The sequence below is a fragment of the Phyllobates terribilis genome, unplaced genomic scaffold (genome assembly GCF_046119375.1).
Source record: "Phyllobates terribilis strain yellow unplaced genomic scaffold, ASM4611937v1 Scaffold_7__3_contigs__length_470593459, whole genome shotgun sequence".
NCBI classification, from domain to species: domain Eukaryota; kingdom Metazoa; phylum Chordata; class Amphibia; order Anura; family Dendrobatidae; genus Phyllobates; species Phyllobates terribilis.
Window position 1 is genome coordinate 190,332,436 of NW_027362767.1, and position 24,260 is coordinate 190,356,695.

At 49.2% G+C, this 24,260-nt stretch overlaps 1 protein-coding gene across 1 annotated transcript in view; it reads right to left on the reverse strand.

The window, feature by feature from the left end:
* RPS4X (ribosomal protein S4 X-linked) overlaps positions 1 to 24,260 on the reverse strand; it is a 528,117-nt gene that overhangs the window by 179,692 nt on the left and 324,165 nt on the right. The gene's annotated exons all lie outside the window — the stretch shown is intronic.

Consider the following 24,260-nt stretch of genomic DNA (forward strand, 5'->3'; position numbering starts at 1 on the left):
GTACAGCCCTATATACACTGTATGCGGCCCTATATACACTGTATGCGGCCCTATATACTGTGTACAGCCCTATATACACTGTGTACGGCCCTATATATACTGTGTACAGCCCTATATACACTCTGTACAGCCCTATATACACTGTGTACAGCTCTATATACACTGTACAGCCCTATATACACTGTATGCGGCCCTATATACACTGTATGCGGCCCTATATACTGTGTACAGCCCTATATACACTGTGTACGGCCCTATATATACTGTGTACAGCCCTATATACACTCTGTACAGCCCTATATACACTGTGTACAGCTCTATATACACTGTACAGCCCTATATACACTGTATGCGGCCCTATATACACTGTATGCGGCCCTATATACTGTGTACAGCCCTATATACACTGTGTACGGCCCTATATACACTGTGTACAGCCCTATATACACTGTGTGCAGCCCTATATACACTGTACAGGCCTATATACACTGTGTGCAGCCCTATATACACTGTGTACAGGCCTATATACACTGTACAGCCCTATATACACTGTATGCGGCCCTATATACACTGTACAGCCCTATATACACTGTGTGCAGCCCTATATACACTGTACAGCCCTATATACACTGTGTGCAGCCCTATATACACTGTGTACAGCCCTATATACACTCTGTACAGCCCTATACACACTGTGTACAGCCCTATATACACTCTGTACAGCCCTATATACACTGTGTACAGCTCTATATACACTGTACAGCCCTATATACACTATATGCGGCCCTACATACACTGTATGCGGCCCTATATACTGTGTACAGCCCTATATACACTGTGTACGGCCCTATATACACTGTGTACAGCTCTATATACACTGTGTACGGCCCTATATACACTGTGTACAGCCCTATATACACTGTGTGCAGCCCTATATACACTGTGTACAGGCCTATATACACTGTACAGCCCTATATACACTGTATGCGGCCCTATATACACTGTACAGCCCTATATACACTGTGTGCAGCCCTATATACACTGTGTACAGCTCTATATACACTGTATGCGGCCCTATATACACTGTACAGCCCTATATACACTGTGTACAGCCCTATATACACTCTGTACAGCTCTATATACACTGTGTACGGCCCTATATACACTGTGTACAGCCCTATATACACTGTACAGCCCTATATACACTGTGTACAGCCCTATATACACTCTGTACAGCTCTATATACACTGTGTACGGCCCTATATACACTGTGTACAGTCCTATATACACTCTGTACAGCTATATATACACTGTGTACGGCCCTATATACACTGTGTACAGCCCTATATACACTGTACAGCCCTATATACACTGTGTACAGCACTATATACACTGTGTGCGGCCCTATGTACACTGTATGCGGCCCTATATACACTGTACAGCCCTATATACACTGTGTGCAGCCCTATATACACTGTGTGCAGCCCTATATACACTGTACAGCCCTATATACACTGTGTACGGCCCTATATACACTGTGTACAGCCCTATATACACTCTGTACAGCTCTATATACACTGTGTACGGCCCTATATACACTGTGTACAGCCCTATATACACTGTATGCGGCCCTATATACACTGTACAGCCCTATATACACTGTGTACAGCCCTATATACACTCTGTACAGCTCTATATACACTGTGTAGGGCCCTATATACACTATGTACAGCCCTATATACACTGTGTACAGGCCTATATGCACTGTGTACAGCCCTATATACATTGTGTACGGCCCTATATACACTGTGTACAGCCCTATATACACTGTACAGCCCTATATACACTGTGTACAGCCCTATATACACTGTGTACGGCACTATATACACTGTGTACAGCCCTATATACACTGTGTACAGCCCTATATACACTGTGTACGGCCCTATATACACTGTGTACAGCCCTATATACACTGTGTACGGCCCTATATACACTGTGTACGGCCCTATATACACTGTGTACGGCCCTATATACACTGTGTGCAGCTCTATATACACTCTGTACAGCTCTATATACACTGTGTACGGCCCTATATACACTGTGTACAGCCCTATATACACTGTACAGCCCTATATACACTGTGTACAGCCCTATATACACTGTGTACGGCCCTATATACACTGTGTACGGCCCTATATACACTGTGTACGGCCCTATATACACTGTGTGCAGCTCTATATACACTCTGTACAGCTATATATACACTGTGTACGGCCCTATATACACTGTGTACAGCCCTATATACACTGTATGCGGCCCTATATACACTGTACAGCCCTATATACACTGTGTACAGCCCTATATACACTCTGTACAGCTCTATATACACTCTATGCGGCCCTATATACACTGTACAGCCCTATATACACTGTGTACAGCCCTATATACACTCTGTACAGCTCTATATACACTGTGTACGGCCCTATATACACTGTGTACAGCCCTATATACACTGTACAGCCCTATATACACTGTGTACAGCACTATATACACTGTGTGTGGCCCTATGTACACTGTATGCGGCCCTATATACACTGTACAGCCCTATATACACTGTGTGCAGCCCTATATACACTGTGTGCAGCCCTATATACACTGTACAGCCCTATATACACTGTGTACAGCCCTATATACACTCTGTACAGCTCTATATACACTGTGTACGGCCCTATATACACTGTGTACAGCCCTATATACACTGTACAGCCCTATATACACTGTGTACAGCCCTATATACACTTTGTACAGCTCTATATACACTGTGTACGGCCCTATATACACTGTGTACAGCCCTATATACACTCTGTACAGCTCTATATACACTGTGTACGGCCCTATATACACTGTGTACAGCCCTATATACACTGTATGCGGCCCTATATACACTGTACAGCCCTATATACACTGTGTACAGCCCTATATACACTCTGTACAGCTCTATATACACTGTGTAGGGCCCTATATACACTGTGTACAGGCCTATATGCACTGTGTACAGCCCTATATACACTGTGTACAGCCCTATATACACTGTACAGCCCTATATACACTGTGTACAGCCCTATATACACTGTGTACGGCCCTATATACACTGTGTACGGCCCTATATACACTGTGTACGGCCCTATATACACTGTGTGCAGCTCTATATACACTGTGTGCGGCCCTATATACACTGTGTACAGCCCTATATACACTGTGTACAGCCCTATATACACTGTGTACGGCCCTATATACACTGTGTACAGCCCTATATACACTGTGTACGGCCCTATATACACTGTGTACGGCCCTATATACACTGTGTGCAGCTCTATATACACTGTGTACGGCCCTATATACACTGTACTGCCCTATATACACTGTGTACGGCCCTATATACACTGTACTGCCCTATTTACACTGTGTACAGCACTATATACACTGTGTTCAGCCCTATATACACTATACAGCCCTATACACACTGTGTACTGCCCTATATACACTGTACTGCCCTATATACACTGTGTACAGCACTATATACACTGTGTACAGCCCTATATACACTGTGTACAGCTCTAGATACACTGTATGCGGCCCTATATACACTGTGTACAGCCCTATATACACTGTGTACAGCCCTATATACACTGTATGCGGCCCTATATACACTGTGTACAGCTCTATATACACTGTATGCGGCCCTATATACACTCTGTACAGCCCTATATACACTGTGTGCAGCCCTATATACACTGTGTACGGCCCTATATACACTGTGTACAGCCCTATATACACTGTGTACAGCCCTATATACACTATACAGCCCTATATACACTGTGTACAGCTCTATATACACTGTATGCGGCCCTATATACACTGTGTACAGCTCTATATACACTGTGTACGGCCCTATATACACTGTGTACAGCCCTATATACACTGTACAGCCCTATATACACTGTGTACAGCCCTATATACACTGTGTACGGCCCTATATACACTGTAAAGCCCTATATACACTGTGTACAGCTCTATATACACTGTGTACAGCCCTATATACACTGTGTACGGCCCTATATACACTGTACAGCCCTATATACACTGTATGCGGCCCTATATACACTGTTTACGGCCCTAAATACACTGTGTACGGCCCTATATACACTGTGTACGGCTCTATATACACTGTACGGCCCTATATACACCGTGTGCGGCTCTATATACACTGTGTACGGCTCTATATACACTGTGTACGGCCCTATATACACTGTGTACAGCCCTATATACACTGTGTATGGCCCTATATACACTGTGTACAGCCCTATATACACTGTATGCGGCCCTATATACACTCTGTACAGCCCTATATACACTGTACAGCCCTATATACACTGTATGCGGCCCTATATATACTGTGTACGGCCCTATATACACTGTGTACGGCCCTATATATACTGTGTACGGCCCTATATACACTGTGTACAGCACTATATACACTGTGTACGGCCCTATATACACTGTGTACAGCCCTATATACACTTTGTACAGCTCTATATACACTGTGTACGGCCCTATATACACTGTGTACAGCCCTATATACACTCTGTACAGCTCTATATACACTGTGTATGGCCCTATATACACTGTGTACAGCCCTATATACACTGTATGCTGCCCTATATACACTGTACAGCCCTATATACACTGTGTACAGCCCTATATATACTCTGTACAGCTCTATATACACTGTGTACGGCCCTATATACACTATGTACAGCCCTATATACACTGTGTACAGGCCTATATGCACTGTGTACAGCCCTATATACATTGTGTATGGCCCTATATACACTGTGTACAGCCCTATATACACTGTACAGCCCTATATACACTGTGTACAGCCCTATATACACTGTGTACGGCACTATATACACTGTGTACAGCCCTATATACACTGTGTACAGCCCTATATACACTGTGTACGGCCCTATATACACTGTGTACGGCTCTATATACACTGTACGGCCCTATATACACCGTGTGCGGCTCTATATACACTGTGTACGGCTCTATATACACTGTGTACGGCCCTATATACACTGTGTACAGCCCTATATACACTGTGTATGGCCCTATATACACTGTGTACAGCCCTATATACACTGTATGCGGCCCTATATACACTCTGTACAGCCCTATATACACTGTACAGCCCTATATACACTGTATGCGGCCCTATATACACTCTGTACGGCCCTATATACACTGTGTACGGCCCTATATATACTGTGTACGGCCCTATATACACTGTGTACAGCACTATATACACTGTGTACGGCCCTATATACACTGTGTACAGCCCTATATACACTTTGTACAGCTCTATATACACTGTGTACGGCCCTATATACACTGTGTACAGCCCTATATACACTCTGTACAGCTCTATATACACTGTGTATGGCCCTATATACACTGTGTACAGCCCTATATACACTGTATGCGGCCCTATATACACTGTACAGCCCTATATACACTGTGTACAGCCCGATATACACTCTGTACAGCTCTATATACACTGTGTACGGCCCTATATACACTATGTACAGCCCTATATACACTGTGTACAGGCCTATATGCACTGTGTACAGCCCTATATACATTGTGTACGGCCCTATATACAGTGTGTACAGCCCTATATACACTGTACAGCCCTATATACACTGTGTACGGCCCTATATACACTGTGTACGGCACTATATACACTGTGTACAGCCCTATATACACTGTGTACAGCCCTATATACACTGTGTACGGCCCTATATACACTGTGTACAGCCCTATATACACTGTGTACGGCCCTATATACACTGTGTACGGCCCTATATACACTGTGTGCAGCTCTATATACACTGTGTGCGGCCCTATATACACTGTGTACAGCCCTATATACACTGTGTACAGCCCTATATACACTGTGTACGGCCCTATATACACTGTGTACAGCCCTATATACACTGTGTACGGCCCTATATACACTGTGTACGGCCCTATATACACAGTGTGCAGCTCTATATACACTGTGTACGGCCCTATATACACTGTACTGCCCTATATACACTGTGTACGGCCCTATATACACTGTACTGCCCTATATACACTGTGTACAGCACTATATACACTGTGTACAGCCCTATATACACTATACAGCCCTATACACACTGTGTACTGCCCTATATACACTGTACTGCCCTATATACACTGTGTACAGCACTATATACACTGTGTACAGCCCTATATACACTATACAGCCCTATATACACTGTGTACAGCTCTATATACACTGTATGCGGCCCTATATACACTGTGTACAGCTCTATATACACTGTATGCGGCCCTATATACACTCTGTACAGCCCTATATACTCTGTGTGCAGCCCTATATACACTGTCTACGGCCCTATATACACTGTGTACAGCCCTATATACACTGTGTACGGCCCTATATACACTATACAGCCCTATATACACTGTGTACAGCTCTATATACACTGTATGCGGCCCTATATACACTGTGTACAGCTCTATATACACTGTGTACGGCCCTATATACACTGTGTACAGCCCTATATACACTGTACAGCCCTATATACACTGTGTACAGCCCTATATACACTGTGTACAGCCCTATATACACTGTGTACGGCCCTATATACACTGTGTACGGCCCTATATACACTGTAAAGCCCCATATACACTGTGTACAGCTCTATATACACTGTGTACAGCCCTATATACACTGTGTACGGCCCTATATACACTGTGTACAGCCCTATATACACTGTACAGCCCTATATACACTGTATGCGGCCCTATATACACTGTTTACGGCCCTAAATACACTGTGTACAGCTCTATATACACTGTACGGCCCTATGTACACCGTGTGCGGCTCTATATACACTGTGTACGGCTCTATATACACTGTGTACGGCCCTATATACACTGTGTACAGCCCTATATACACTGTGTATGGCCCTATATACACTGTGTACAGCCCTATATACACTGTATGTGGCCCTATATACACTCTGTACAGCACTATATACACTGTACAGCCCTATATACACTGTATGCGGCCCTATATATACTGTGTACGGCCCTATATACACTGTGTACGGCCCTATATATACTGTGTACGGCCCTATATACACTGTGTACAGCACTATATACACTGTGTACGGCCCTATATACACTGTGTACAGCCCTATATACACTGTACAGCCATATATACACTGTGTACAGCTCTATATACACTGTGTACAGCCCTATATACACTGTGTACCGCCTTATATACACTATACAGCCCTATATACACTGTATGCGGCCCTATATACACTGTGTATGGCCCTATATACACTGTGTGCGGCTCTATATACACTGTGTACAGCCCTATATACACTCTGTACAGCCCTATATACACTGTGTGCAGCCCTATATACACTGTACAGCCCTATATACATTGTGTACAGCCCTATATACACTGTGTACAGCACTATATACACTGTGTACTGCCCTATATACACTGTGTGCGGCCCTATATACACTGTGTACAGCTCTATATACACTGTGTACGGCCCTATATACACTGTGTGCAGCCCTATATACACTGTGTACACTACTATAAACACTGTGTACGGCACTATATACACTGTGTACAGCCCTATATACACTGTGTGCAGCTCTATATACACTATGTGCGGCTCTATATACACTGTGTACAGCCCTATATACACTGTGTACGCACTATATACACTCTGTACGGCTCTATATACACTGTGTACGGCACTATATACACTGTGACCAGCCCTATATACACTGTGTACGCACTATATACACTCTGTACGGCCCTATATACACTGTGTACTGCCCTATATACACTGTGTACTGCCCTATATACACTGTGTACGGCCCTATATACACTGTGTACAGGCCTATATAGACTGTGTATGGACCTATATACACTGTGTATGGACCTATATACACTGTGTGCAGCCTATATACACTGTGTACAGCCCTATATACACTGTGTACGGCACTATATACTCTGTGTACGGCACTATATACACTGTATACAGCCCTATATACACTGTGTACAGGCCTATATACACTGTGTATGGCCCTATATACACTGTGTACGGCCCTATATACACTGTACAGCCCTATATACACTGTGTACGGCCCTATATACACTGTGTACGGCCCTATATACACTGTGTGCAGCTCTATATACACTGTGTGCGGCCCTATATACACTGTGTACAGCCCTATATACACTGTGTACAGCCCTATATACACTGTGTACGGCCCTATATACACTGTGTACAGCCCTATATACACTGTGTACGGCCCTATATACACTGTGTACGGCCCTATATACACAGTGTGCAGCTCTATATACACTGTGTACGGCCCTATATACACTGTACTGCCCTATATACACTGTGTACAGCACTATATACACTGTGTACAGCCCTATATACACTATACAGCCCTATACACACTGTGTACTGCCCTATATACACTGTACTGCCCTATATACACTGTGTACAGCACTATATACACTGTGTACAGCCCTATATACACTATACAGCCCTATATACACTGTGTACAGCTCTATATACACTGTATGCGGCCCTATATACACTGTGTACAGCTCTATATACACTGTATGCGGCCCTATATACACTCTGTACAGCCCTATATACTCTGTGTGCAGCCCTATATACACTGTGTACGGCCCTATATACACTGTGTACAGCCCTATATACACTGTGTACGGCCCTATATACACTATACAGCCCTATATACACTGTGTACAGCTCTATATACACTGTATGCGGCCCTATATACACTGTGTACAGCTCTATATACACTGTGTACGGCCCTATATACACTGTGTACAGCCCTATATACACTGTACAGCCCTATATACACTGTGTACAGCCCTATATACACTGTGTACGGCCCTATATACACTGTGTACGGCCCTATATACACTGTAAAGCCCTATATACACTGTGTACAGCTCTATATACACTGTGTACAGCCCTATATACACTGTGTACGGCCCTATATACACTGTGTACAGCCCTATATACACTGTACAGCCCTATATACACTGTATGCGGCCCTATATACACTGTTTACGGCCCTAAATACACTGTGTACAGCTCTATATACACTGTACGGCCCTATATACACCGTGTGCGGCTCTATATACACTGTGTACGGCTCTATATACACTGTGTACGGCCCTATATACACTGTGTACAGCCCTATATACACTGTGTATGGCCCTATATACACTGTGTACAGCCCTATATACACTGTATGCGGCCCTATATACACTCTGTACAGCCCTATATACACTGTACAGCCCTATATACACTGTATGCGGCCCTATATATACTGTGTACGGCCCTATATACACTGTGTACGGCCCTATATATACTGTGTACGGCCCTATATACACTGTGTACAGCACTATATACACTGTGTACGGCCCTATATACACTGTGTACAGCCCTATATACACTGTACAGCCCTATATACACTGTGTACAGCTCTATATACACTGTGTACAGCCCTATATACACTGTGTACCGCCTTATATACACTGTACAGCCCTATATACACTGTATGCGGCCCTATATACACTGTGTATGGCCCTATATACACTGTGTACAGCACTATATACACTGTGTGCGGCCCTATATACACTGTGTGCGGCTCTATATACACTGTGTACAGCCCTATATACACTCTGTACAGCCCTATATACACTGTGTGCAGCCCTATATACACTGTACAGCCCTATATACATTGTGTACAGCCCTATATACACTGTGTACAGCACTATATACACTGTGTACTGCCCTATATACACTGTGTGCGGCCCTATATACACTGTGTACAGCTCTATATACACTGTGTACGGCCCTATATACACTGTGTGCAGCCCTATATACACTGTGTACACTACTATAAACACTGTGTACAGCCCTATATACACTGTGTACAGCCCTATATACACTGTGTACGACCCTATATACACTGTGTACGGCACTATATACAATGTGTACAGCCCTATATACACTGTGTGCAGCTCTATATACACTATGTGCGGCTCTATATACACTGTGTACAGCCCTATATACACTGTGTACGCACTATATACACTCTGTACGGCTCTATATACACTGTGTACGGCACTATATACACTGTGACCAGCCCTATATACACTGTGTACGCACTATATACACTCTGTACGGCCCTATATACACTGTGTACTGCCCTATATACACTGTGTACTGCCCTATATACACTGTGTACGGCCCTATATACACTGTGTACAGGCCTATATAGACTGTGTATGGACCTATATACACTGTGTATGGACCTATATACACTGTGTGCAGCCTATATACACTGTGTACAGCCCTATATACACTGTGTACGGCACTATATACTCTGTGTACGGCACTATATACACTGTATACAGCCCTATATACACTGTGTACAGGCCTATATACACTGTGTATGGCCCTATATACACTGTGTACGGCCCTATATACACTGTGTGCATGTGACGGGGTATGCGGCAGAGCAAGAAGAGACCACCGGACTAAGAACGATCCAACGGGGTTTATTAAGGCAGGCAGCATACCAAATCAAAAATCCATGTTATTCCTAAGGTTCATAATAAGTCCACAATCACCAACGGGCGTGAGGTCTTGCCGCAGCTAAGAGACCCGACTCTTCTTCCTCCAGAGATCTCCCAACACAACACTGGTCACGCATAAGTCCATTGTCTTGGGCTACCGGGAACAGCCCAAGGGTAGGGGAGGAGAGGTTTCCCCCCTCCTAGTCGATGGTTTAGTCCATGGCATGGCTCCGATGTGTCTATAAAGATGTGTACTGTGAGTTCTCGCCCTGCTTAAGAGAACAATGGGGAGTCCTCTAGCGGTGTTGACACAAGCCCAAGTTAAATTATGGTTGAGGAACAAAGATCTGGGAAAGAGCATGGGTATTTACATCACATCATGACATTTTATACAGAAATGCAGGACAGGGAAAACTATGTACCATGACAATTCCTTCCCCTCCAATTTTGTGTACGTACGAGGGACCTCTACAGGTCGCTTGTTAAGTACACACAGGCAGGACTGACCGGACTCAGGGCTCCTCCTGCCTGGACAGTCCATCTGCATTTTGGTGTTGGCTCCCTCTTCTATACTGTATGGTAAAGTTATAGGGTTGCAGAGCCAGGCTCCATCGTAGTAAGCGTCCATTGTCCCCAGAAGCTCTGTTCAGCCAGGTGATGGGATTGTGATCAGTAACCACAGAGAATTCTCGTCCATACAGATACGGCTTTAGTTTCCGGAGGGCCCACACTATAGCCAGACATTCTTTTTCCACAGTTGCATAGGCCACTTCCCGGTCCAGCAGTTTCCTGCTGAGGTAGGCGACGGGGTGCTCGTCCCCCGCTGCATTCACCTGGCTGAGTACAGCTCCCAATCCATAAGCAGAGGCGTCCGTATGCACAATGAATCGCCTCTTGTAGTCCGGAGCAGCCAGAACAGGGTCACAGACCAGGGCGTCCTTCAGCCGGTTAAAAGCCTCCTCACAGGCTGGAGTCCAGATTACCAGCCTGGGCATCGTTTTCTTGGTCAGGTCGGTAAGAGACTTGGCCACAGTGCTAAAATGAGAAACAAATTTTCGGTAGTAGCTGGCAGTGCCCAAAAAAGCCATAACTTGTTTCTTAGTTTGGGGTACAGGCCAGTCTCTAATAGCCTGGACTTTTGCAGGTTCTGGACGGAGCTTCCCTCCCCCTACTCTATGCCCTAGGTACTGGACTTCACCCATCCCCAATTGACATTTATCGGGTCTAATGGTTAGGCCGGCTGCAAGAATCCGGTCAAGAACAACTGTTACTTGATTCCGATGCTCCTCCCACGTCTGGCTGAAGATGGCGATATCATCTAAGTAGGCACAAGCAAAGTCCCCACATCCCCGGAGGATCTGATCTACCATTCTCTGGAAGGTTGCCGGGGCATTTTTCATTCCAAAAGGCATGCTTAGAAATTCATACAGACCAAAGGGGGTTATAAAAGCGGACCGTCCTCTCCATCCCTTCCTCCGTCAGAGGAATTTGCCAGTATCCTTTACTGAGATCTAAGGTAGTGACATATCGGGATCCAGCCATTCGGTCTAGAAGTTCGTCAATACAGGGCATTGGGTAAGGATCACTGACAGTATGGTCATTAAGTCGTCTGTAGTCCACACAAAATCGAGTACTCCCATCCTTCTTTGGTACTAATGCGACACCCCAGGGGTCTGGTTGCCGCAGTAATAGAGATATTATGTCTGAGAGCAAGTGGGAGGTTTCTCTGCTCAGGATCCCTAAGCATGCAACACGGTCCGCCCAGACCTGGGAGGGGAGGAATCTGCCCTTTTAAACTGGGTCTGGGGCGGGATTAGAGCAGTCAGAGCCTGGAGAGGGAAAGGAAGAACTAGGAGCTCTGTAGGAGCAGTAGCAGAAGTCCAGGGGCTGGAGCTGTGCAGAGCTCGCCCTGGGAGAAGGTACTAAAGCCGGACACAGGAGTCCGAGGCTGTGGGGACTGATATACCCAGCAGCAGAAACCAGCCGGCAGGGGATTCCAGGTCCTCTGACCATAGAAGCCCGGAGGCTCAGTCACAAAGAAGGGACCAGCGCCGCCATCCAGGAGCGGAGGCTAACAGAAGGCCCCAAGTCACCAGCCATACGGGTGAGCACCACACGGTATACTCAGGGACGTGGGCTACTTGTAACCGCTGACAGCAAGGTAGCCAGGAAGAGTGCAGATTAACGGGGAGGCCTACAACTCCACCTGGCCAGGGGAACTCCTGCTTGCTCGCAGACTGACCAGGCCCCTTTTACTAGCCAGTACTCCCGGGAGGGTCTGCCTTGTACCATCAGTAAAGACCCTGAACTGCACCTCACGTCTCTGTGATTCCTTGCCGCTCCTGCACCATTAGCACTGGGACCCTCACACCATCACTCCCATCATCTTCCACATTAGCTGCCCTGAGGCAATACTTCTCCCGTGGGGAGTCATCCCATACTCAGCTGCGCAAACAACATCAGCCTCAGCGGTCTGCAGCGCAGCGGCGGTCCCCACTGACCGCAATCCACGGGTGGCGTAGTCGGACACTTATTACAATACAAATAGACTGCCACTGGTTTGACCACCCTGGGCACGGACCGGGTCACCGCCACGGAGAACTACAACCCCCAGCGATCCGGCTCCGGGTATTCCCCCTGCACAGCAGCAGCAGCACAGGCCCAGGGGGCGCGTCAACTTTGGCGTAGTCGGCAGGATTTCGTGCCCGCAACCACCGGTACTGCGTGTCTGAAAAAGAGACTTTTATACTTACCTGTGGTGAAGTTTCCCGCCGTCCGGAGTCGTTTCCCGCCATCCGGAGCCGATTCCCGCCATCAGACGCCATCTTGGACCGTTTCCCGCCGTCTTCTGCCTTCTTCCCGCCATCCGCAGCTGCTTCCCGCCTTCGGACGCCATCTTCGGGACGCCGCACGGGAAGAAGAGGGGCGTGGACGCCGAAAGCGCGCGAGATCCGAAGCTCCGCCCCACGCTCTGACGCTGCGCAAGGTCCTGGAAGGGAGGAAGAGCGACGCTGACGTCATCGGAGCGTGACGCCAGGTCCTCAACCCCGACGATCGACTGCGGAGCCGCGGCCTACGGAAGAAGAGCATCACAAGGTAGGCCACAGTCCACTAGGGGGGAGGAGGATGCCGGATACCGAGGGGAGCTCCACTGCCACAGGCACCGCCAGCGCAACCGCTGCAGCAGTCATGCCATTCACCATGCCCTATATCCCGGGGGCAACCTGGCCACCCCACTACTCAGGGGAGTCACATACTCTAAATGACTTTAGAGAAAGACTGGATAGCCTCTTCCAGGTATACCCCCTCACAGAAGAGCAAAAAGTGAGCATCCTGGTGGCCCAATTAATCGGGGCAGCCCAAAGGGAGGTAAAGTCCTGGCCACCTGGGAGGAAGAGGACTGTCAGAGAGATACTAGCCCGGCTGAAAGACACGTTTGACACCCGCACCTCAGCCGAAATAAAACTAAGATTTTATGGGTGCAAACAACGGGCAAATGAGAGTATAAGAGACTATGCTCTAAACCTACAAGAGGCCCTGAGAGCCATTAAGCAGGCAGACCCTGACAGCGTGGGAAATGAAGATAAGCTGTTGACCGAACAATTCATTGAGGGTCTACTGTGCAATGCCCACCGAACCCAGTTGCGGGCAATGGCCTTACAGGACCCTGACCTGGACTTTGCACAGTTCAAGGACAGAGCCATCCGGGTGCTCCTAGAACCGGCACCAGGTGGCGCTGTGACCCACAGGCGCCCTGCTATCACTTACCACCAGGGGACGGCGCCCTTGTCTGCAGAGCCTGTGGGAGCTGATGCGCAGGCTTTAAACAGTGACCCGGCTACAGACCTGCACCATCAGGTCCAAGAGCTGACTAAGAGCGTTGCCGCGCTAACCAGAACTGTGCAGTCTTTACAGGTCTCTTCTCCAGGAAAGATCCAGCTGGCATCCGGACCGGAGGACGTCCCGTGGCGCCGACTGAGGAGGACCCCACCGGCCAGAGGAAGACCCAGCGACAGATACAACGAGGATGGACGACCCATCTGCCGCCGCTGCAATCAACCCGGACATGTGGCAAGGTACTGTCATTTAAACAGGCACAACCTGGGGTAGAGGGCCAACCCCCAGGCATAAGACCATTAGGCCCATCAAACTGGCGTGATAAATACGTAGGGGGACGTCCAATCTTGCCTGTGGTACTGGATGGCATTCCTATGAGTGCCCTACTAGACACTGGGTCACAGGTGACCACCATCCCGTACGTGCTCTTTAAACAGTACTGGAATGACTCGGACATAACCCGCTACCCAGATGACGACCTGAGTATCATCGCCAGCAATGGTCAGCCCGTGCCGCAGGTGGGATTCAAAGAGGTGACCATTAAGATCGGTAAAGTCGAACTGGCGGCACAAGGACTGATAATAGTGGACATAGACCGTCATGAGAGTCACCCTAGAATAACCTTGGGAACTAATGTGATTGAAAATTGTCTTGCAGAGGTGATTCTCATTTTACAGCAGGTTGCCAAGAACGCCAGTTCCGGCCAGCAGCGTGTGCTCCAAAAAGAGATCCGGGCACTGATGAAGCGGCAACAGGTGGAACTATCTGGTGGTGAGATAGGTAGCGTGAGAATGTGTGACCCGTTCCCTATTGCCATGCCCCCAAAAAGTGAGATGATGATTTGGTGCCGGGCAGCTATTGGTCTAAGAGGTAGAGACTACCAAGCAATGGTAGAACCCGTCTACTCAGACAGTAGGCCCACCATTTTGACAGCACGGGGGGTGGTCGATGTACGCCATGGGAGGGTGCCCGTTCGCATCATAAATATCGGGGAGAGAGAAGTACACCTGCCTCGGTATGCCACGCTAGCCAAATTGTTCACCATCAACCAGAACTCTGTACAGGCCGTGGAACCCTTGCCTCCATCTCAACCAGAGGAAGGTAACGGCTCTAAGAAACCAATGGAGGACTGGTGTCAGCAACTGCATTTGGGTACTGACTCCACTCCCTCACACCAGAAACAGGGAGTCTATCGGGTGGTTCGAGAGTACGAGAGAGTGTTTAGCAAACACCCGCTAGACTTCAGGCGAGTAAAGGGGGTAGCACACCACATCCCCACGGGAGACCATCCTCCCATAAAGGAGAGATACCGACCCGTACCCCCGGCACACTACCAACACGCCAAGGGGATGCTTAGAGACATGAAGGAGGCTGGGGTAATCAGTGACAGCTGTAGCCCCTGGGCAGCTCCACTAGTCTTAGTGAAAAAGAAAGACAACACCATGAGAATGTGTGTAGACTACAGGAAGGTCAACCGTATCACACACAAAGATGCGTACCCGTTACCAAGGATAGAAGAGTCCTTAGCTGCATTAAAATCTGCTAACTTCTTCTCTACTTTGGATCTCACTAGCGGGTACTGGCAGGTTCCTGTAGCAGAGGCGGACCGGGAGAAGACCGCATTCACCACCCCGATGGGTCTCAGCGAATTTAACTGTATGCCGTTCGGGCTCTGCAACGCACCAGGAACCTTCCAACGGTTGATGGAATGCTGTCTGGGACACCGGAACTTCGAGACGGTCCTGTTATACCTGGACGATGTCATCGTCTATTCCAAGACCTACGAGGACCACCTGAAACACCTGGCAGAAGTGTTCGAAGCTCTGGCGAATTACGGCCTAAAGGTGAAACCCTCCAAGTGTCACCTCCTGAAACCAAAGGTTCAGTACCTGGGACACGTGGTGAGTGCTGACGGAGTGGCTCCCGACCCTGATAAGATCACTGTGATTAAGGACTGGCCAAGACCCTCCAGCATAAAGGAAGTGCGGCAGTTCCTCGGGTTGGTAGGCTACTACCGAAGATTCATTCCCGGTTTCACCAAAATGGCAGCCCCTATGCAGGACCTCCTGATAGGTCAATCGCGGAAAGCCAAATACCAGAAGCCGCCCTTCAGTTGGGAAAAGCTGAAAGAGGAGTCCTTCTGCCAGCTGAAGATGGCCCTCACGGGGGATGAAATCCTGGCATATCCAGACTACAGCCAGCCCTTTATCCTCCACACGGACGCAAGCAACATCGGGCTAGGAGCCGTACTGTCCCAGATCCAGCAGGGGAAAGAACGGGTAATCGCTTACGCCAGCCGAAAGCTACGGCCCACGGAGAGGAACCCTGAGAATTATAGCTCATTCAAGCTGGAGTTCCTGGCAGTAGTGTGGGCAGTGACCGAACGTTTCAAGCATTACCTTGCCTCCTCCAAATTCACCGTGTACACGGATAACAACCCGTTGACACACTTGGACACTGCAAGGCTCGGTGCCCTGGAACAGAGATGGATGGCCCGCCTGTCCAACTTTGAATTCACCATCAAATACCGGGCAGGACGATCAAATGCCATCGCGGATGCCCTGTCTAGAATGCCGAACTTACCGGACGTAGGGGAAGATCCAGAAGATCTGGAAGAAGTTGAGCTCCCTGCGTTCCACCGTCATGGGATTACCCTGTATTCCCACCGTGTGAGGGACAGGCGCTCCGTGACATTCAATCCCTTGCCCCACTACAACTGGGCGGAGACGCAAGACAGTGATCCCGCAGTCCATTTGGTGAAGGAAATGCTGACCCAAGCCGATGCCTGTCTTGACCCAGACGCTCCGGAGGAGACTAAGCAACTGTGGAAGGAGAAAAGTAAGCTGTTCCTCTACAGGGAGAAGCTGTGCCGGAGAATGGTTAACTCTCGAACACATGAGTTGACCTGGCAGGTAGTGGTCCCAAGACGAGACGCGGCTATGGTTCTGGAGGCATACCACAACGGAGCAGGACACTTCGGATGGAAGAAGCTGGAGTTCTTGTTGCGTGAACGGTTCTACTGGGTAGGCATGAGAGGAGCCATCGAGAGGTGGTGCAGAGACTGTGGCCCGTGCCACCTGAGAAGAAAGGACCGTGCCAGCCAGAAGACTCCCTTGCAGCCCATCATCACCAGACAGCCACTGGAACTGGTAGCCCTGGACCATGTGAAACTGGCTCCAAGCAGATCTGGGTATGTCTACGCCCTCACAATCGTAGATCATTACTCCCGGTTCCTGGTGGTGGTCCCGGTCAAGGACTTAACGGCTCAAACAGCAGCTAGAGCCTTCCAGCAGCACTTCTGCCGTCCACACGGGTACCCGGACCAAGTGTTGACAGACCAAGGACCAGCCTTCGAAGCGGAGGTCTTCCAGGAGTTCTGCAACCTGTATGGCTGCAAGAAGATAAGAACAACGCCCTATCACCCTCAAACCAATGGACTCTGCGAGAAGATGAACCAGGTGGTGATAGATCTGCTAAAAACGTTGCCCCTGGAAGAACGCAGTCTGTGGCCTGAGAAACTGCCCGATCTGGTGGACCTGTATAACCACATCCCTGTAGGTTCCACCAACTGTACCCCGGCTTACCTAATGAGAGCAAGACCTGGTAAGCTGCCTATTGACCTGGATATGGGAGTCCTGACGCCTGAGGACACCTCGCCAGAGGCAGACTGGGATACAGAACGGCAGCAGCAGTATCGGAAAGTACAGGAGAGCGTCGAGCGAAGTCTGTCTCAAGCTAGAGAAAGGCAAGAGAAGGCTTATAACCAGTATGCTCCCGCTGTTCCCCTGGTACCTGGAGAGCAGGTCTTGAAGAGGAAGAGGCGGCTCCACAAGTTGGACGACCAGTGGGGGAAGGACCCGTACACTGTACTGCCATCAAGCCATGAGAACCCAAAAATCTGCGTAATCAGTAAGGATGGAGGAGAAACCACAGCCATTGTCTCCAGAGACCACCTGAAGAAGTGTCCCGAGCAGCTGCAAAGCCCTGAAGAAGATCAAGAAAACCCTCAACCCGCAGAGGAAAGGGAAGAAATGATCAGTACCGTACTCGGAGGCTTCCCCCGGTCTTGGACACAAGTAAACGGCGCTGTCGTGGTACCCGTCCTCACCTTTCTCCAGCCAGCCCCGCAAGTGCCTACAGAGGAACCGGTAGAGCTGGAAGAGCAGCCGGCCCAAGAGGCAGAAGAGTCCACACCAGCAGTACAGGAGGATCAACCCTCTGCTAGTAGTGAGCCTGCTGTGCCCCTAGTGAGCCAAAGAGTGCGCAGAAAGCTGCCAAGCTTGCCCATAACACCTCCTACACCCTGTAGTGCAGAACCAATTAGTGAGCTCCGTAGGTCCACTAGAGTCACTAGAGGTCAGATGCCCGCTCGCTGGAGAATCTAAACCAATGCACTGTAAAGTTGACTGTTTATTGAAAAATGTTTATGGTTTATGTTTGTTGCCTGTTACTAATTATGTTTCTCAGTTACCCTGCAGATTTATTTGGACTAACAGGTTATGGACGCTGGATAACCGGAACAGTATTGTAGATAGTTGCACCTTGGTGCCTCTTGTGAAGACGGCCGCAGAAGAGAAAACCTGTCTGGCGTGGCCTACTTGCGGCCCAAAGTAGTTAGTCTACCCTTGCAGCCACGCCCAAGGACAACGCAAGGGGTTTGCTTTGGACAGGTCCCCTATTCTGTGCCAAGACTTCGCCTTGTTGGGTGACATGGACACCCCCTTTGTTTCATAAACTTCACCTTGGGTGATATGGACACCCGGTCACGGAAACGCCGTGACCTCTACAGACTAAAGCTTCTTGTAAATATGTTGTCTTATTATTGTTATACCTTGTATTTATGTTTCTTCAAAAATGTGTTTAGTCCCGGAGTACTAAAATTTACTAGGGGGGAATGCGACACCCCAGGGGTCTGGTTGCCGCAGTAATAGAGATATTATGTCTGAGAGCAAGTGGGAGGTTTCTCTGCTCAGGATCCCTAAGCATGCAACACGGTCCGCCCAGACCTGGGAGGGGAGGAATCTGCCCTTTTAAACTGGGTCTGGGGCGGGATTAGAGCAGTCAGAGCCTGGAGAGGGAAAGGAAGAACTAGGAGCTCTGTAGGAGCAGTAGCAGAAGTCCAGGGGCTGGAGCTGAGCAGAGTTCGCCCTGGACGAAGATACTAAAGCCGGACACAGGAGTCCGAGGCTGTGGGGACTGATATACCCAGCAGCAGAAACCAGCCGGCAGGGGATTCCAGGTCCTCTGGCCATAGAAGCCCGGAGGCTCAGTCACAAAGAAGGGACCAGCGCCGCCATCCAGGAGCGGAGGCTAACAGAAGGCCCCAAGTCACCAGCCATACGGGTGAGCACCACACGGTATACTCAGGGACGTGGGCTACTTGTAACCGCTGACAGCAAGGTAGCCAGGAAGAGTGCAGATAAACGGGGAGGCCTACAACTCCACCTGGCCAGGGGAACTCCTGCTTGCTCGCAGACTGACCAGGCCCCTTATACTAGCCAGTACTCCCGGGAGGGTCTGCCTTGTACCATCAGTAAAGACCCTGAACTGCACCTCACGTCTCTGTGATTCCTTGCCGCTCCTGCACCATTAGCACTGGGACCCTCACACCATCACTCCCATCATCTTCCACATTAGCTGCCCTGAGGCAATACTTCTCCCGTGGGGAGTCATCCCATACTCAGCTGCGCAAACAACATCAGCCTCAGCGGTCTGCAGCGCAGCGGCGGTCCCCACTGACCGCAATCCACAGGTGGCGTAGTCGGACACTTATTACAATACAAATAGACTGCCACTGGTTTGACCACCCTGGGCACGGACCGGGTCACCGCCACGGAGAACTACAACCCCCAGCGATCCGGCTCCGGGTATTCCCCCTGCACAGCAGCAGCAGCACAGGCCCAGGGGGCGCGTCACTAACACCACAGGAGAGGCCCAAGGGCTATGAGAGGCCTGGTTTACCCCCAGCTGTAACATCTCCTCCAGTTCGTGCTGCATGGTGTTTCAAACTGATTCAGGTACGCGGTAAGGAGCCTGTTGTATGGGACGGATACCCTGAGTGTCTACATGATGTTGGGTGACGGTGGTTCGACCTGGTTGAGATGAGAAAGCAGCCCGTCTCTGTTGAAGCACTCCCAGCATCTGGTCTTTCTGTAAGGGGTCCAGGTGATCTCCCAGAGGAACCTGTTCCACAGTGGACAGGGCTCTCGTGGCTTCCACGAGATCCGGTAAGGAGTCCTCTTCCTCTGGACCGTCTTCTGAAGCTAGCCGACAGCTTGCTATCATTGGAAGGTTCCGGTCGTGGTATTCCTTAATCATATTCACATGGACAGTCTTTTGTCTTAGTCCCTGATCATCTAGAGCAAGAAGGTAATTGGTGTCATTTAGTTTCTTGAGAACCCGGAAGGGACCCTCCCACGTGGTCTGCAGTTTATTTTGTGGATGGGGAATAATCATTAAGACCGGTTGTCCTTCTACAAACTCCCGATAGCGTGCTTTACGGTCATACCAGGTCTTCTGTCGGGTTTGAGCCATATGCACATGACTCTGGGCGAAACTAGCAAGTTGAGCCAGGGTTTCTCGCAGCTTTAGGACATAAGGGACAACAGGGGCTCCTGTATCTTCAACTTGCCCCGCCCAGCATTCATTGAGCAGAGTTAAGGGTCCTCGGACCTTTCTTCCATAGAGGAGTTCAAAGGGAGAAAACCCGGTGGACTCCTGAGGAACTTCCCGATAGGCAAACAAGAGATGGGGTAGGTACTTCTCCCAGTCTGAATCTCTGTCCGTGAAGGCCCTCAGCATATTCTTCAGAGTGCCGTTAAATCGTTCACAAAGTCCATTTGTTTGTGGATGATACGGTGTCGTTCGAATCGCTCGTACTCCACAGGTGCGCCACAGACACTGGACTAGTTCTGACATGAACTGGGAGCCTTGGTCCGACAAGATCTCACTGGGAAATCCTACTCTGGTGAAAATGGTAATCAGGGCCTCGGCCACCTTGGCTGCAGAAATACTGGACAAGGCCACAGCTTCCGGATATCGGGTGGCGTAGTCCACAACAGTGAGAATGTACTGCTTTCCTGATCTACTTGGCTTAGCTAGAGGCCCAATGATATCGACAGCTACTCTTTGAAATGGCTCTTCTATGATAGGGAGTGGTTGCAGAGGGGCCTTTGGGTGATCTCCGGGTCGCCCTCTACGCTGACATATATCGCAAGTTCAGCAGAAATGCGCCACTGCCTGAGAAATCCCTGGCCAATAGAAGGTTTGAGTCAATCGTCTCTCGGTGCAGGTTTTGCCTTGATGGCCAGCAGTAGGGATATCATGAGCAAGGTGTAGTAGGGGAATCCTGTATTTCTGAGGAACAATCATCTGTTTGTTACAAGTCCAGGGCTTATCTGGGGAGGCAGCATTGGTAACCCTATACAAAAGTCCATTTTCTCGGATAATCCTTTCCCTGTTCTCCCCTAACTGCCCTGTCTCAGCTGAGGTCGAAACTGAACTCTATCCCAGGTATCACTTACATTGTCCCCACAAGAAGAATCACTCACCGGCGGTGTCGGCGGTTCTGGTGGCCTCATTTCCATGGATGAGTTGTATGCGTCCCCATCTGCTGCTCTCTTGGCTTGACTTCTGGTTACCGCACCGACGAAGTGGCAATGCAGATGTCCCACATCATTTCCTAAAAGAACGTCTGCGGGGAGGCCGCTCATCACACCGACCACGCATTGTTTGGCCCCAAAGCCATAATCCAGGGTCACCCTCGCTCTTGGAATATATCTCTGGGTGCCTCCAGCCAATTCAATGGCAATTCCTGGTCCCTTTTGAATTGCTTCTGGCTGAAGTACGTGGGGATCGGCTATGGTGAGAAAAGTCCCAGTGTCACGGAAGCCGACAACCTTTTGGCCATCCAGCATGACCTCCTGTAGATGTTTGTGCTGACGGTCAGAAGAACAGGTGGCTGGGGCTCGCACCCCATAGACTCCTGGTATGGGAGCCAGGGTATCGGAGTCACTTGGCAAGTCGTCAGGGACTGAATCCAGCTCTTCTCCTGGTGAGGGTGTCTGTAGATAATGAACCGGCAAAGGCGGTCTGTAGCTGTCCTGCCTCCGAACATCTGGACATTGGAATTGTAGATGCCCAGGCTGCCCACATCTATAACATCTGCGCTCTGGGACTCTTCCTCCACGTCGTAGTCCCGAAGGCGGAGCAGGAGTAATGTGAGGCACTGTCACACGAAGGTCACCGTGAGTGGATGGTTTATTGGGATGGTGAGTATGGGAGGCCGAAGGACCAGGGGCCACCATCGTCGGGGGGCTGGTAGTTCTTTTCTCACTGAGTAGTAATTTTTTCCATTGAGGCTTGATGGTGAGAGCCTCATCCGCTAGAGCTGCAGCTTCCTCCACTGTGGCTGGTCTCCTTTCACGCACCCATTCTCGGATCTCAGCGGGACACTTGAAGTAAAACTGCTCTTTCAAGATGACCTGGAGGAATGCCCCCCAAGTTAAGGCCTCCTCTCCCTCCAGCCAGCGATGACATATTTGTTTGAGTCTGCGGGCATACATCTTGAAGGACACCTCCTCATCACAGGCCAAAGTACGAAACTGGGTCTTATAAGTGTCTGGGGTCACAGCGTAGTGTTCCAGAATAGTCCGTTTAATGTCTGCATACTCACAGTTCCCACGAGGGTCCATAGCTCTATAGGCTGCGGCAGCTCCACCCTCTAAGAGCCCCACCAGATGTCGGACTCGCTCCCTTTCTGGGACTTCCATTAATCGACACTGAAGCTCAAAGTCCTGGAAGAAGCCCTCAATGTCACCTTCAGCCTCCTGGAATGGCTTGAAATCTTTGCGGGACACTCTGGGGAGTTCCCTCATGGTGGGTGCTGGGGTTACAGTCTGTCTGGCGCTTCTAGCTGCTTCCAAAGCTATCTGCCTCTCCAGCTATGCCATCTCCTTAGCTCCTCGCATGACCTCCATCTTATAGTCTATGGAGACCTCCTCTCCCATCATTGCCATCTCCTCCTCGTACCACACAGCCCACTGACTTTTTTGGGTATTTACCTCTGCCTGTCGCCTTTCCTCCATTGGCCGTGGAGGTGCTTCCTCAGCGTCCTCTTGCAGGCGAACTTCTTCCAAAGCCTCAGTTAGCTGCTCCTTTAAGAGTCCCTTGTAGCTGACCCCCAGTTCACGGGCCTTTGTTTGTAAGCTCACCACAGTCCAGTTCTTGTACTCTGAGGCTCTGGTTCCAGCAGTTGATGGGCCGTTGTCCTCCATTCCTTCTGCTCTGATCCCACCACTGCCAACCAGTTTGTGATGGGGTATGCGGCAGAGCAAGAAGAGACCACCGGACTAAGAACGATCCAACGGGGTTTATTAAGGCAGGCAGTATATCAAATCAAAAATCCATGTTATTCCTAAGGTTCATAATAAGTCCACAATCACCGACGGGCGTGAGGTCTTGCTGCAGCTAAGAGCCCCCACACTTCTTCCTCCAGAGATCTCCCAACACAACACTGGTCACGCATAAGTCCATTGTCTTGGGCTACCGGGAACAGCCCAAGGGTAGGGGAGGAGAGGTTTCCCCCCTCCTAGTCGATGGTTTAGTCCATGGCATGGCTCCGATGTGTCTATAAAGATGTGTACTGTGAGTTCTC